The sequence below is a fragment of the Pinus tabuliformis genome, chromosome Q (assembly GCF_031772625.1).
Source record: "Pinus tabuliformis cultivar Carrire ecotype Pingquan chromosome Q, CPIR1, whole genome shotgun sequence".
Classification (NCBI taxonomy): domain Eukaryota; kingdom Viridiplantae; phylum Streptophyta; class Pinopsida; order Pinales; family Pinaceae; genus Pinus; species Pinus tabuliformis.
The window spans coordinates 377,928,239-377,945,794 of record NC_142296.1 but is presented as its reverse complement, the minus strand read 5'-3'; the positions used below and the strand labels follow the sequence as shown (position 1 = coordinate 377,945,794).

The 17,556-nt window shown below is 34.6% G+C and overlaps 1 pseudogene; it reads right to left on the bottom strand.

The window, feature by feature from the left end:
* Positions 1-2,742: 2,742 nt before the first annotated feature.
* LOC149219747 (DNA polymerase delta catalytic subunit-like) lies at positions 2,743-11,748 on the bottom strand (annotated as a pseudogene).
* Positions 11,749-17,556: the final 5,808 nt, after the last annotated feature.

Genomic DNA, 17,556 nt, shown 5'->3' with positions numbered 1-17,556 from the left:
AACTTATAAAACTAACCTTCACATCACTACATTTAAAAACAAAACAAATTCAAAATTTTCATATTATTATGTGTATTTTTGCACTTTCAAAAGCATGCTTAGTTAAAAAACTAGTAAAGAACGCACATTCTTTTACCCAAAATTTTGGCGAGCTGTAGAAGGTTGACCGAGTTACAGCCACCCTACATCTTTTTTGACTCAAAAAGACGCTAAAAAATGTGATGGTGCGCACCGTCGTGCCCTGTCATTGACATTGCTTGCAAAAGGTCAAATGTGCATAGTATCTGAGATGACATAAATACGGGACACGGACACCGACGGTGAAGAGATATCTACGCCGTTCCTTTTACAGTAACCTCTTTTTGGCAGAACTCACGGCGTGATTGTGGACGAAATCCTGCTTTCTCAGAATCGACCTAGATGCTTTCGTGAACAAAATTTGTTACAACTTCGACATGTTAGTCAAAGTTAATTTGGGGAATTTCGACTGTCCAGGTCGAAAAAGTCAGTGTGAATGCTTTTATCAGGCCGTTGAATTTATATGTTAGAGTCGATTTTTAAAATATTTTCTAATTTGATTTATAAGGATTCACCGGAGTAAGTTTAAAAAATTCAGTGTGTCTTATTTTTAAAATATTCTCAAAATTCATATGGGAGATAAAATATTTCCAAAATTCTAATGGATATTCTAATGGATATTGTACATAAGGATGTTTCACAATATTTCTTACCAGTGTAATTAAAATGAGATCAGTTTAGATTTATTTAACTCCAGATTTACTAAGAAAAATCAAATAATTATAATTATCAATTTACTAGTTTAATTTTTCACTTTAAATAGATATTCCACATAAATATTATGTATTTTTATAAATAAAGAATACCATGAGTTTTCAGCTCAATAACTTGACCCAATCAAATTTACTTTAACTAACCAACTAAAATTAATAAAAATAACATCAAAATTTAATATTTAATATTTTAATTTAAAATTATTTTAATTTATAAATATAATAATACATTACATAATCTTTTCTATTCTATACTGTAGTCGAAAGGGCCTCTTTATCAAACTCTTGCCAATATGTAAAGTTCTTGTCTATCAGATTTGAAAAATTTGCCTCAATCAAGTGGCTTTATCAAGCTCCCCAACATGTGACAGACTCTTATCTATCCAAATTTAAAATATCCCTTAAATCTTAAATCTGTGCAGGCCCTGTCTACCTAATTTTAAAATATTACTTAAATTTTAAATCTACAATCAAAATAAAAATGACTTTATCGATTTCTTGAGAAACACCCATGGGATAACCTTGTAATGTTACCATTGCTAGAGTTTTCTTGCTGCGTAGAGTTATTTTCGTGGACCTGTTCATTCTTTCCCAAATCAAACAAAGGCTGCGAGGATATTGAGATGGAATCTCGTTTCTTGTTAGACCCTCGCAATTTTTTTGACTAGTTCTACTACTATATGTAGGGGGGTTTTAAGACAATATTTAACACAATATTTGAGTCAATTGTCTTAACTTGAGACAAAAAGAAACTCAAATATTGTCTCTAAGCGGGTGTCTCAAAATATAATGTCTCAAAAATTTGTCTCTATAAAGACAATATAGAACACATATTATTATTGTCTCTATAAAGACAATTTGATTTGTCTCTCTAGAGACAATTTCATTTGTGTCTCTTTAGAGACGCTTACATTTTTGTCTTTTTAGAGACAATTCCATAATTCAAACTATTGTCTCTGTAGAGACAATATAAAAAAATTATTTAAAAAAAATAAATGTCCATAAATCAAACTATTTTCTCTATAGAGACAATAAAAAAAATTATTTAAAAAAAAATAAATGTCCATAATTCAAATTATTGTCTCTCTAGAGACAATATAAAAAATTATTTAAAAAAAAATAAATGTCCATAATTCAAACTATTGTCTCTCTAGAGACAATATAAAAAATTATTTAAAAAAAATAAATGTCCATAATTCAAACTATTGTCTCTCTAGAGACAATAAAAAAAATTATTTAAAAAAAATAAATCTACTCAAACTATTGTCTCGGATTTGCTCCTGCCAAAAATTATTTAAAAAAAAATAAATCTGCTCAAACTATTGTCTCGGATTTGCTCCTGCCAATCTATCTGTGTATCCATCTCTATCTACCTATCCATCCATCCATCCATTCAACTATATGCATGTCTGGATATACATATGTAAGCTTGCAGATCTATGTTTTATAGTGTGTGCTCTCCTTAAATTTGGGATATGCGTGCACATTGCATTTATAGGGTGTGCCTTGGGAAGTATGTATCCATTTTGACTTTTTCTCCATCTCATTTGCAAGGAGAAAAGATATATCGAACTGGTTAACATTAAATAACAAGGACTTGACAATTACTGTACAATAAATAAACCATGCTCATCCTGATTCAGGGACCAAATAAATTCCCTGGTCCATTAAATCAGAGAAACATACACCAGAGAAAATTCAGGAAAACAAAAATATTCGATAATACAAAAAATTACAAGCTACACAGGCAGCATCCTCAAAACTGCCAGCGCAAAATATTCGATAATACAAAAAATTTCATCCTAATTCAGGGACCAAATAAATTCCCTGGTCCATTAAATCAGAGAAACATACACCAGCGAAAATTCGGGAAAACGAAAATATTCGATTATACAAAAAATTACAAGCTACACAGGCAACATCCTCAAAAATGGCAGCACAAAATATTCGATAATACAAAAAATTACAAGCTACACAGGCAGCATCCTCAAAACTGCCAGCGCTCTAGTTGCACCTCTGCTTCAGTTAGGTCTTTCTGAGCTTTCTTCCTACGATAAAATATTGGGCAATCACGACTGCAATAAGGATAGGACATCAATGTAAGTATAAAAGAGATAGTAATTGTAAAAAAAAAAAAAAACATCCTATTAATTAAAAACAAATACATGATCACACAAATGTTACAAAATACATCCATAATGTAAATTTAAATCATGTTATGAAAATGTAATACTATGTAATACTTGAAATATAGCATTCAAAAACCTTGTGCAAAGAACATCTTGGTGCAGAGAGCCTTGGCACCGCTGACATTGTGTCCATAGTTTACCAAAGAGAATTTCTAATTCCCTCACTGACATTGATCAAATATTAGTGTCATATGATAGAAAATCTAGGTGAGAACAATAGACACAAGGCCTACTTTAAATTCTCCAAATAAAGAGTAATGGTATTAGAATACCAGCTTACCATTTGCAACTGTTTTCTGATACAATTCTGCTTCTCTTCCTTTGTAATGTGAACAAAGTGTCTGATCTTCTTTGCTGCAATGGCAACATGAAATCAGGTAACATCATGAATTTCAGTATGAAACAACCTAACCAGACATTCTTATTATAAGAAAGCTAGACAGTTTCTTACAAGGAGAGCAGGCATGGAATCATGCAACCTCATAGATTTTTCCACATCAAAAAGATGAACCCTAGTAGCTTTCTAAAGCGCCAAACTGAAATAATAGTTACTCTCAATTGTGCACTACTATAAGCAAGGAAACCACATGCAGGACACCCTTTACTTGTATTAACTAAATACCTGATAGGTGTTTTACAACCAATACAACTGAGTTGTTTCTTGACAAATTTCATAATTCCACTATTTGAAGGAGTTGATATGGAAACTGCTCGTGTGTGACTACCATGAAGAATCTCCTTGCTTGCATTCTTCAAAAAGGGCTCAAATATTCTCAACAGCGGCTACAGAGCAAAAAAAGGCAGTAATAAAAAACACTTAGCTGGAAAGAATTACTATCTATCAAGATATATTTGAAACACAGGTGAAATTTTCAAAAAGAGCATAAACAGCAAGTGATGATGCTTTGGTCTTTCACCTTGCTTAGTTGATTCTCCAGATAATATTGTGGATCAATAGGGATGTTATTCTCCAGTACGTAAATTGGATCCTCAAATTTCTCATATGCCTGAGCCCAAGTAAACACATTAGTCATTATATCCATAATCCCTCTGTAAATTATGCCTCCAAATAAAACATAACAAAATAATTAAAATAATCATTTTTTAGTGCAATATCGAGACTTATGCTGAGCATAGAAGGGGTTAATTATTACCTTGGCACCTTTTGCAGCCTTTATGATGACATATGCAACATGATCACCCACAGTTGGAGTAGTTGCATCATCCCTCTGTAAACCAGGGGCAACTTGGCTTTAAAACACAACAAAATAATTAAAATAACCATTTTTTAGTGCAATATCGAGACTCATGCTAAGCACAGAAGGGGTTAATTATTACCTTGGCACCTTTTGCAGCCTTTATGATGACATATGGAACACGATCACCCACAGTTGGAGCAGTTGCAGCATCCCTCTGTAAACCGGGGGAAACTTGGCTTTAAAACACGACATCAATTTAAAAAATCCAACAATGGACTCATTGTCAATAAAAAGAAAAATATTACAAGAGTCTTTAGATGCACTGCAGTAATAAAAATAGAGAGATAGGATTGAAATGGAACCAGAAGGCATTGCACCATTCATTATACTTGTTCTGAGAAGTTATTTCCAGTATTTACCTTCCGCATGCGCTCAACTAGTTCCACATGTGCTGCCTTCACTGCATAGTCATCTCCAATCTTTGTCAGACCTTGACTCAACAAAGAGATTGTTAGCACAGGCAAACAACAATGCCCTTAAGAATATGATGATAGCCTTGATAAAGGATATGACCTGCAAACATCTGTTTCTGCCGCAGCTAAACAGTAATCAATTTTTCTTAGCATGAGATTAAAAATGCAGATATATTATATATTGTCATGTTTTGATTCTCTTCAATTGTATAAGAGCCTCCCTTGACACTTCTTCCTCCCATTGCTAGCAGTAAATATTGACTGAATCCCTTCCAAGTACAGATTGTAGGGAGAAGAAACATGACAGACTTAAAAACGAAACTTCCATGGCCTGCCCCAACTAGGTATATAGTATATACTTCTAACACTTGAAACCAGGAATATGTAATAAGTGACTTGCTCGCAATGTAAATCTCCTCTTCCCCCTATCATATTTTATCCATTTCAAAAGTAAGAAATGGTCAAAGAAATTTGGTCATAAACATGCAGAAGGATTCATTGTTCTCACCTTAGTTATCACCAAAAGTGACAAATCCATTCTGTTCATTAACAAGTCAGAAATAGTGTTCTTGACATACTGCACTGCACCAGGTATGTCACGATCAATGAGTATTTTGTGAAGGCACTTTGTAACCAAGTTCTTCACCAGCAGGCAATTGTCCCTTCGCACTGTTTCAATGCCTGTTGATATGGAATATTTAAAAGATTAGGAATATTTAATAATTAAGAAGGTATCAAATAAATTTTTTTTCTAAGAGCATTTTGAGCCTTCACAAAAACTAAGGCCTGTCTTTGAAACAAAAAGATCAGGTTTGTCACCTTTAGTATCCATTTTGTCATAAGCATCTGGCTTTGTCCACAACAACCCAGCATATCTTTTCTTGCTGATCAACAAGAATGGGTAGTATATTTTTTCAAATTCTAGTTTAATAGGCTGCATAAAAGCATATGTTAAATAACACACTGATTAGATGCCAAAGATGCACCAAACAGATGCAGATAAGCCACAGAAAATCATACCTGATCATCTTGTCCTGTGCATATTTACAAAGATCTCATGGAAGTGGAATGTCGAAAGAAGATTAGTTTTAAAAAGAAAGGTGATATTAAAACATTCATCCCTACAAAAACATCATTAACAACTCTAGAGGCTTCACGGATATTTAAAATTCTTGACACTGTACCTTTGTAAATGTACCACTAATATAATCTGAGGCTTCCCTCCCTAGCATCATGGCCTCTTCTATATTTGGTACACCAAACTGTATCATAACTGAATCTGTATCTCCATATACAACCTAGATTCAAATATAAAAATATAATATCAAGATTTACATTAGAAATCTTGGTTAGGATCAGATCACCCATTATGATTTCAAGAACTTGGACTATCACCAATACAACAAGTGTACTTCCTGTCATTACTGATCCAGTTCAAAGGTTACAAATGCCTTTATTTGCTACATAATAGCCTACCTGAGCATTGTACTGGTAACCACCAACTATTGTGAACCTTTCTTCAACTAGCCTCTTTGTATGCTCTATCATTTGATGGCCTAACAGGTGGAAAAAAAATGAGATGATTAATGATATGAAATTTGAAAACAATACGTAAAATCGATATTGTCTGATGGAACAGAGAATGTGTCAAAAGATCAAACTGGACTTGTAATCAAAATATAATAAGAGGGCCTAAGCATATCATCTTAGTTGTACAAGTACACATGACTAATTAATGCAATTCAAGGACTCGATCTTATTTGTACAAGATTGTCAATTACAGTTCATACCCAAAACTTTATGCCAGGTGGAAGAAAAGAATTACATGGATATAATTGATGCCCAAAAATAATCAATGTGAATGGTTGATACATGCATATATAGAATAAGAGAGGACTGCAAGCATCTCTATCTTGTAAGTAAAAGAAGCACCAATAACATTACAACTAGGAAAAACAAGGGGAGAATCAAGGTTTCCATGGATTTAATGTTTTTTTTCCATGGAAGAACTGTGAAATTGCCATAGCTCGTCACACTCGACGAAATCTCCAAACAGGGCAATTTCCCAACAGTGGCACCAGTAAACCCATAAACTGAATTCGCACTTATCTGCAAGTGCACACTGTCAAAACTATTTTATGCATTTCACCAGCATACCTAGTTTTACTTTTATTCCATGTCCAAGCCATAATTAATACAAACTTGACAAAGTTGTAATTACCTTCAAAGCCAATTGTCAGCCATCCAAGACAGCCTTTTCAAAAGGATCTTTAGCCTCCTAAACAAGATTACAGGAAGTTAAAAACTGAGATGCTAAGTGGAAAAAATACAAACATGTAACATGAACATAGGAAGCACTTACTTCACCACCTTTATGTCTACCTTGGCTCTTTTCCTGGCAGCCAGTAACTCTTCTAGGATCTCTAGTAATATGCCCTAGGAAACAGGAAAAAGAGCATTCAATTTAGCATCATCGAAAATGGTCAGCATATGATGGTTAAAAAGTAAATAATGCAATAAGTATCAACATAGTGTTTGACATGCAAAGACATTAAGGTCTTAGCGTCCTACTTTACTTTTAATCCTTTCTAGTAGCATAGCTTCTGGTGCCTATGTTAGTGTTACAACGGTACAAATGTGCATTATACAGCTGGGATGACTAGGACAATGTATTGGGATCTCATCCACATAGCAATTTGACTGCTAAAGTCTACCATACATGTTAGGGAACCTATCTACTTTTTGAACATTGACGAATCAACCAAATCTAAATCTGAATCTACTGAAAAATTCAAAATATGTATCATAAAAGTAGCCTAGGGTTTATTGTCCATTATCTGAAACTTCTTTAGAATCTCAATTGCTTACTTACCCGTGTTCAAGGACCAGCTCACCTCAACTCAGCCAAACCTCCAAGACCAAGAAATAATACATGTCAACTTCACTTGCCAGTTTCTTATTGCACCATGGGATAGAGTTTTTTAAACTAACTGTTAGGACCAGGTAATCTACATACAACACAAATATAAGCATATCAAATTTATCATAATCAAACAAATAATAAAATTTAGGACCTGCAACATTCTTAGTGATGCCCATAATCTGTAAGTACTCATAAATCCATGAGTACCAAGCACAAGAGGCTACTTTAGCCTAGAAAGGGACTTCTTCAACTTGCACACATGGGTATCCCATCCTAACAAAGATATTATATTTGAACCCAAGCTGAAACAAAACCATGAATCACTTTTCCTGCCACCTGCATCTCTGGCCCTATCAAAATCCACTAAAGCATGCAGTAGCTCAAAGCACTGTGCTAGTGTGCCCTTTAAGTACCTCGCATACCTCATACCATGGAGCATATTTGCATCAACCTCAGCTCAACCATATATTAGCAACCAAGCTGGACAATAAATTGGTGTCTGAGCCCTCCTTGTTTGTGAGACAAGGGATCTCATGCACACAGCAATTTGACTGCTAAATTCTACCAAATATGTTAGGGAACCTATATACTTTTTGTACGCTGATGAATCAACCAAATTTGAATCTTAATCTACTGATAACTTCAAAATATGTATCATAAAAGTAGCCTATGGTTTATTGTCCATTATCTGAAACTTCTTCAGAATATCAATTGCTTACTTACCCCTATTCGAGGACCACCTCACCTCAACTCAGCCAAACCTCCAAGACCAAGAAATAACACATGAGGTGTATATCCTTCATGTCAACTTCAGTTGCCAGTTTCTTCTTGCACCATGGGATAGAATTTTTTTAACTAACTTTTAGGACCAGGTCATCTACATACAACACAAATATAAGCATATCAAATTGATCATAATCAAACAAATAATACAAGTTAGGACCTGCAACAGTCTTAGTGATGCCCTTAATATGTAAGTACTCATCAAAAAAACAAAGTATCTTCAAAATTTGTTTTGTTGCACACATAATTAGTTTATGTTTGGACCCTCACAACCTAGTGCGCTCCTTAGAAGCTAGAGCGATGCAAGTTCAAGTTATTAAAATTTAACACATATCAATCCTTTTTGTCCTCTTTTTGGGAGGCGCTACATTAATTGTGGGTGTGGAATGCTCATCACATTGAACACCCTCCTCATTATTTCTGTCTCCCATTCGCTGAAATTCAACAATGGTTTCCTGCCAAGGTTCAGGAATGACTATTGGATGATTTTGTGCAACAAGCAAATCATCATGTGCTTGTATCTCCTCCCCATGCTCACTCCTAGATGTTTCACTTGATTCTTATACACAACACACTTTAACTTGTTATAATAACATTAAAACCTCCAATTGATTTATTGCATTATTCATATAATATTATAAACAACTAACCTCGGATCCATAACCAGTAATTATTTTTTCCCCTCGATTTATCATGTGTTGGCGAAGACCTTGGGAACCATGTAATACAACATATTTTAGGTCTTCCTCTGAAGCTTCCTTTTGAAATTGGTGAACCTACATTAACAAAGATAATCATATCTATAAGGTAAAATAACTAATAAGATACAATTAACTCAACGTGACCATGGTTACTTTGCCTAAAATAGAAAATATAATAGATGGAAATATCACTTACCATACCACCATGAATACTATTATATCCACTAGAGCCTAATTTGTGAGATCCAATTTTTGACACCCTAGCTTGGGTTGCTTTTCTTGTATCTCGTAGGCATCTCTTAGCTCCTCCTTCTGCAGATGGCGTATAGTTTGGATTTCTGAGGACTTTCCTCTTAAACTTGGCATCTTTCATAAGTTCATCCCACGTCACTTGGTCTGTGATCCAAGCTGGATGTGGATACATCAAGTTTTTTGTCAACTTTGTCCTTAAATTGGACCTCTTTGAGTGCATGTATTTACTTGCAATCTGTAAAATAAGTTCCTTATCAAATCTAGGATTACCAAATGCTATTACTACATCTTTAAATAGTTCCTCTTTTTTGGCATTGGCTTGTTTCCTCCAATCCATTTGGATGCTATTTCCAAATAATTCTTCTGCACGACGAAAAATAAAGTGATAAAATTTCAGCCCTGTTTCATCCTTCAAGACATTTCCTTCTGAAGTGAGCAATATTGTAACTTCTGGCATTCCTTTTTTGGTCACCAATGATATTATTGTAGTCTTGGGGATTGAGGAAGGTTCCCTTATAGATACATTAGGCATTGTGTCACTTACTTCCTGCATTTACAATGAAATTGTGGAACTATTAAGAACCCAACCAAAATATGAAACTATTTTTCATATCTAAAATAATGATCCTAAACATAACAAATCAAATTATAAAAAAAAAATAAAAAATTTACCTGTTGATCTCTTGCAGGAGCTACACTCTCCAACAATGACATTTCCCATAACTAAATTTGTTCAATTATTTCTTGTCTGATTTGAACATTTGCAGGAATATCAGGTAGGAGCCTTAACATTCTTGTTTGTGAGTCTATAAGACTCCTCAAAGAAACTTGTTCTGGTCCTGGTGGGAGAATGCTGACTAGACCCACATTTGATGTAGAGGGCATGTTATGGGGTTCTGGTCTAGGTGTAGATGGCATAACATGACCCTCTATACCAACAGATTGTGTAAAGGGCATGTTATGGGGTTCTGGTCTAGGTGTAGATGGCATAACATGACCCTCTATACCAACATATTGTTTAAAGGGCATGTTATGGGGTTCTGGTCTAGGTGTAAATGGCATAACATGACCCTCTATACCAACAGATTGTGTAAAGGGCATGTTATGGGGTTTTGGTCTAGGTGTAGATGGCATAACATGACCCTCTATACCAACAGATTGTATACTTGTTGGAGTCACCCTAGAAACATCCTGCAAGGCACAAATATAAATAATAAGATGGAATAACAGATTAATAATGTTGAAATATGTAACTAGGTTCGGTCTTCATAATGACATATCTAATCACAATTCTATGTAATTTATGTAAAAAAAGGAAAAAGAAGATTATTTTTGTTATGACTGAGGCATGGGTTTCATGAACACGTGAAGAAGCAGGTCCCATTATAGAATGACAATATCTCGGAAGACTCATTAAAAGAAGATCATGAAGGTGGCAAATGACCAATGAAATGTAGTGTAAAGTTGCAAATAATCATGGCAACCAAAATACTAATCAGTACAGATAGGTGTCCATGAGGTATGTATAATAATTTTCTTTTAAAGGGTCCATCATAAGATGTAGTAGGGTTGAATTTATGGGTTTATATTTTAAGAAATACCCTAGTATTTAGAAACCTTAATCTTAAGGTATTTGTTCCCTATGATTTGATTTCTAGGGCATGGGATAAACTCTAGAATGACATAAAGGGAAAATAGTATGATCTAATGTTTGAATTTAAGAAACCCTAAAAAGGCCTCTTGATTACATAAAAACCCTAAAAAAGTAACTTGACATCATGTTTTGGAATAACATATTGCTTGAGTTACTTGTTAAAATAGTATTGTATGTACAAGAAGAAAAAAACAGATGGGGTGATCCATTTGAAGGCATGATGTAGCTCTTCGTAACACCTCATAAATCATGGAGTCGTTGTGCAAAAACTTTATTAAATATATGCCCTAGATTTCTTAACAAATAACATAATCAAACTCACATAAATAAATGGTTGAATCTTACATCTTGCATAACATTGGATGTATATGGGGGCGTTAATGATCCCTGCATGCCAACATTGGTTGTATTGAGGGGCATAAATGAATCGTGCATGCCAACAAAATACACGCTTAGTAAAAACACAAATATTAATAAATATATATAGTGAAATAAGTTAACTAAATGCACAAAAATATTGAACAAGTTTTACCACTATCATTACCTTAGATGTTTTATAAGGTGTTATAGGGCTTGGAATGACTTTAGCAATTCCCTGCATTCCACAAACATAAATTAGCATAATATAATAAGGAATATAAGATAATTGAACATATAAAAGACAATATTCAAGCTTACCTCATGCATCATCATAGCAGCACCTTGCCCTCGTGCATTTGTTAACATTTCCATGAAAGTAGTGAATATCATTGAACCCCCCATAGTAGCATCAGTAACACCCATGGGTACATTCTTAAAAAAACACATAATAACATAAAAATAAGATAAGCTTGATCAAAAAACCGATAAGAAAATAGAATCGGTAACACCAAATATGTGTTGAGTGAGCATTGAAGATCTATCCAACACTTTGAGGCAAGCTTATTAGAGTGTTCTGACAAGCATTTAACTAGTCACAAACAAACTTTTGAAGTATCATTTTAAATTTATTTCTAAAAACAAATCCAACCTATAACTAAATCAACAACATAAATAATACAAATACCAAAAGCAACATAAATACTTGGTCTGCCATTTTGTATAGAATAATGTAATAGAAATCTATGAAGAAAAGTTTGTGGACACTCTTTAGGATCATTACATAAATAAATGTTGAAATATATGACAACGTGTAAAACCATAAAATTATTCTAAAATATGCTGGTTTAAACTTCTATGCATGTAATACTAATTTCATTGAGGAGTTCTCTGGATTATATTACAAAGGGTAATGCACTGTCTTAAATTGTTGTCGCATAATGCAAAGTAATCTCTATAGAATATCTCCTTGCTGCCTATAAACATTACTTCACTATCTCATTGCAGCCACAATCAACTCCAAACCATACCTTGCTTGCCTCAAAACCCCAGACCATACCTCAAGATGATTTGCTGCCACATAAAAACCTTAGGGGTGATTCGTTGCCACAAACAATCCCTTATAGGTGGTTCGTTGTTAGGCCCCTATACTACTAGTGTAAACCCTTATTGTTATTAGTACAACCCACTTATTATATTGATGTACCCATGTAGTGCCCATATTGTTACTCTTGTGCCCCATAGAAGCCCACTATTGTTATTATTGTGCCCTTACATTATTATTGTTCATGTCGACTCTGATTATGTTATGACCCCTTAGACTCCTATATATAGAAAGGAGGTATTTTCATTTGTATCATACAAGAATTATTCATTTATGTAATGTAAAGGAGGTTTCCCCCTCGAAGAGGCTGAATTCTAAGGCATTGATCTATCTTTTCTATCTTTTCTTGAGCTGGTTTCATAACATTTGGTATCAGAGCTCTGGATTCTAGGGTTTCGCTGCTCCAAACAGGTCATCGTGGAATTTTCGCTATAACTTTTTTTCTGCGACGTTTCAGAAGTTTCAAAAAAAACCATTTGAGAAGAAATCGCGCTGAACCTCGGGTCCAAATTTCAGAGCTTTTAGCACTATATTTGCGGACATATGATCTGAGGAAGTTGGTCTTTTTGCAGACTTCTGAATTACATTCCAAATAGGTGACCTGGGGAAAATCATCATAACTTTCTCTCTGAGCATTGGATTGAAATTTCGTAAGAAGGTACAGAAAGAGGACGGACTGTAGTTTCTTGTATATCTTTTTCAGAGCCAAAGGTCGAAAAATTGACACGTGGCACTTCATACAAGTTCGCTCTTCTAGAAAGGTCTATAATCAGGTCATCTTGGGAGATTGTGCATAACTCTTTCTTGGAGAATCCAATTTGGATCAGAATGGTGGCATTGGAAAGAGGACATAGAGGGCTACTACAGGTAGCAATTTCAAAACTTAAATATCCAAAAGTACAGAGTTACAGTCATTTCAAGATCGGGGTCCTAAAATCAAGAAAAAGCAAGATGAGGAAGTTTGATGGCAAGGATCCGGTAAATTGGATACTTCGGATGGAGCAATATTTTGTGTACCACTATTACAGAAGGTATGTATTGCATCTTCATATTTAGAACCGGATCAATTTTTATGGTATAAAGGGATTTGTTCTCGTAAACAACTTGTTACGTGGTCAATTCTCACGGAGGAAATGATAGCACATTATGAGGATACAAAGAGAAACACCTTCTTTAGAGCAACACCACAACAATTGGAAAGAGTAAAAAGGCTTTGTGACATATTTGAAAGTAAAATTATGGCAACAAGGAAGTCTACCCCTCACAACTATAAAGATGGACGTGTTGTTTCTCCTAGCCTTCCACAACCTACAAGGGTTACACCACAACAATTGGAAGAAAAAAGAGAAAAAGGGCTTTGTTACAATTGTGATAGAAAATGCACTAAAGGTCATAAGTGTGCTGAGAAGAAATTATTTTACATAGAGTATGAAGAGGAGGAAGAAAAGGATCAAGAAACATCAAAAGAAGAGGATATATGCCAGGACCCGACCCCAAAGAAAGAAGAAATGAATCAGAACATATCTTGTAAACTATTGGGAAGAATGACCACTCCTCAAACTCTCAAGATAGAAGGACATATCAAGAAGAAAAAGGTGCAAGAAGTGAAAGATCACATCAAGAAAGAAGAAATTAATCCAACCATATCTTGTAATTCACTGGTTGGAATTACCACTCCTCAAACTATCAAGATAGAAGGACATATCAAGAAGAAAAATGTTCAAGAAGTGAAATATCACATCGAGCGTCAAGAAATGAATCCAACCATATCTTGTAAAGGATGGGAAGAAATTCCCACGCCTCAAACTCTAAAGATAAAAGGACATATCAAGAAGAAAAAGGTTCAAGCAGTGAAAGATCACATCGAGCATCAACAACAAGTTCCCCAACTTTTAAAGGATAACGCCACTTCGGTGCAAAATCAAATGAAACAACAGGTAGATCAACATCAAAGTGAAAAATGTTTTGATGTAGGCGATTGGGTATTTTTACTGCTACATCTAAAGCAAGCTATTTATGAGAAGGAAATGTTGGCAATACTACATGCACTTAAAAAATGGCGACCTTACCGAATGGGAAGACTCTTCAAGGATGAGGATGTGGAAGCATTGTTTTGTGCTATTTCTATTATCCAACCAGATTGGATAAACGAAGCAAGGGATGAATGGAAGAAGGACAAAGAAGTATGTCCACTTATTCAAAAGTTGCAAAAGATCCCAATTCAAACAATATTGCCAGAAATTGAAGAGGAAGGAAAAATCATATTGGAACCTGGAGTATTCACAGAAACAAGAACCCGACAGCTACAAAATTGGTCAATTTCAGAGTATCTCATCAAGTGGAAGAACCTACCCGCTGAAGATATCACATGGGAGGACAAGAATTTCATATAGAAGCATCAAGAACTACTCAAGCATTGAGGACAACGCTTTTTGAAGGAGAGGGGCATGTTAGGCCCTTATACTACTAGGGTAACCCCTTATTGTTATTAGTACAACCCACTTATTATATTGATGTACCCATGTAGTGCCCATATTGTTACTCTAGTGCCCCATAGAAGCCCACTATTGTTATTATTGTGCCCTTACATTATTATTGTTATGTCGGCTCTGATTATGTTATGACCCCTTAGACTCCTATATATAGAAAGGAGATATTTTCATTTGTATCATCCAAGAATTGTTCATTTATGTAATGTAAAGGAGGTTGCCCCCTCGAAGAGGCTAAATTCTAAGGCGTTGATCTGTCTTTTCTATCTTTTCTTGAGCTGGTTTCATAACATTCGTTGCCACAATTGATACCGCAGGGATGATCTGTTGTCATCAACAGTGCCTCAGAGGTATCTTTCTATCCCAGAATTGCTTCATAGACATATTGTTGTCACAGTGAAGCCTCAGATTTAATGTGCTGCTATAGATAATGCCTTAGAGATAGGCCAATGCCTCAGATAATGTCTCAGGGATGATTTGCTGCCCAGATAATGCCTCAAGATAGTTTGTTGCCACAGTTAGTGTCTGTTTGATCATTTATATAACAACATTCAGAAGTTGGATTAAAGTGAGATATTTTAGAAAATTAAATGAAACTCTGGTTGGTTGACTCTCTGCAATTATGGATTGAAACCAACGAGGTTCCATATATGGTGCTCAAAAAATAAACAGTGTTCCTAACAAACAAGCATCATTTTGTATATAAAATATTTAAATAAATTATCACCAATTTATATTAAACTGTGAAATCAACATTTGAAAAGCAATGCATATGAAGCATATTAAGCATGCATGGAAACTACTAATCGGAGTCCAAAGAATTATTATGGTAGATGAAGCGATATGGTGTGTTGCCTTAGAAGAGCACCAATATGCAATAAAGAACCCTGAAATATGCTTGGAAAATTAAAAGACATAAAATAATGTAGAGCACTGGTGGCAGAGAGGGTATAAAAACTCAGAATTATGTTTAACCCTCCAATATAGTTAAACACACATGGAATAAGTGAATTCAAATGAATGACAATGCAGTGAATGCCCATGAGCTCTGGTTTCATCAATTCATGAGTAAATGTTGGTGTGGGATTAAACCAAATAATGCCAATTTCATGCCTCATACTTCTCAAAGACCCAAGCTACAAATATCATGGCTTGGTATTATACCTATGCATAGATATATGCATATTTTAGATGTTCAGAGGAGAATCAATCATATTTCCATAACACCCCTCTCGAACCTATTTCATGCTAACGAATTAGAGTCTAGTGCCAAACACATGATCACATATCCAAGCAAAAGATCATCCCAGTGCATCTCCTAGAATGGTGGATATCAAGTGACTCAAACTAATGAAGAGAAGCCACTATTTGACTCCAAGACTATTGAAGATTGGAGAAACTCACTTTTTCATGTTGCAGACATTAGTGGTTTCGAGCTGGAGGCGTGCAATACTGGGTGAAAACTCAACCTTCACTATCAATGATAGTATTTTATGTTTGATAAATAGACATAGACGTTTGTTTCTCACTGTTATATTTATTTTCTTCTGAATAACTAGCAAGGAGCTGGAGATGGAGCTGCTAGATAAGGTGGTTAAATGTCTGTTGGAAATAGTGAAAAAGCTAGAGTTGCCTGTGGCCGACTATCCAACAGGCTTGAATTTTAAGCTTCAAGATTTTGAAGAGACAGTCCTGTTGCAGCAACAGCAAAGGGGGAAATCTCAGATATTGGGGATAGTGGGGTTAGGTGGCGTAGGAAAGACAACTTTTGCGAAACAGTGAAAAAAGATGAGATTTTAACCCTGTTTTTCATGTGGCCCCATACCTTTTAAAATTGACAAATATATTTGGTGTAAACATGCTAAAACCTTTGCACTACTCTACTAGGAATGGAAAAGAGTATATATCAAGACTATTGCATACAAAACAACTAGTACCAAAATGATAATGTTGATGTCACTAAGTTCTCAACATTGAAAATAGATACAATGAAAAGACAAGCACCTAACTCAATCAATATTTCCATACTATTGAAATATATGTCCCCCAAATCTAGACTAGATGACCTAAATTCACTACCCAGTGATAGATAGAGAAATAGGTACTTTGAGGCCAAATGTTTTAAGAAAAAAACTAGATGATAACATGGGTAAAAGTATGGAGAATATTGTGAACCCATATGTTAGAAAAATGAGATAGGGAAACTTGTAGTAGAATTAGTGTTGGTAATCTTCCAGTATGAATGTCACTAATAAATTTAGCTCCGATTGTACTCAAATGTTTTTATAAATATCCTCCATAATATTCCAAGGAATTTAATAAAAAGTTTTGAGATCAGAACTAGTTTCAGAAATCAATTTCAAGAGACAAAATCCAATAGTCCTAAGAACAAAAAAGACAGTCCAATTCCTTCCTTGTATTTGGGGATTAACACTATCTTCAGGTTGAAATAAATTTACATTTTTCCAATTCCCAAGTGAAATTTCAAATCCATGTTAGAAAATTTGTAAACTCAGATACATCTAACTAGTATGATGTTTGCACCAAAAGAGCCTAGGTTCCTTCTACAACATTCATGGAAATGAGATGAGCCATCATCTCTTTCATGGCACATTAAATAAGGAAACTAACACAATCTCA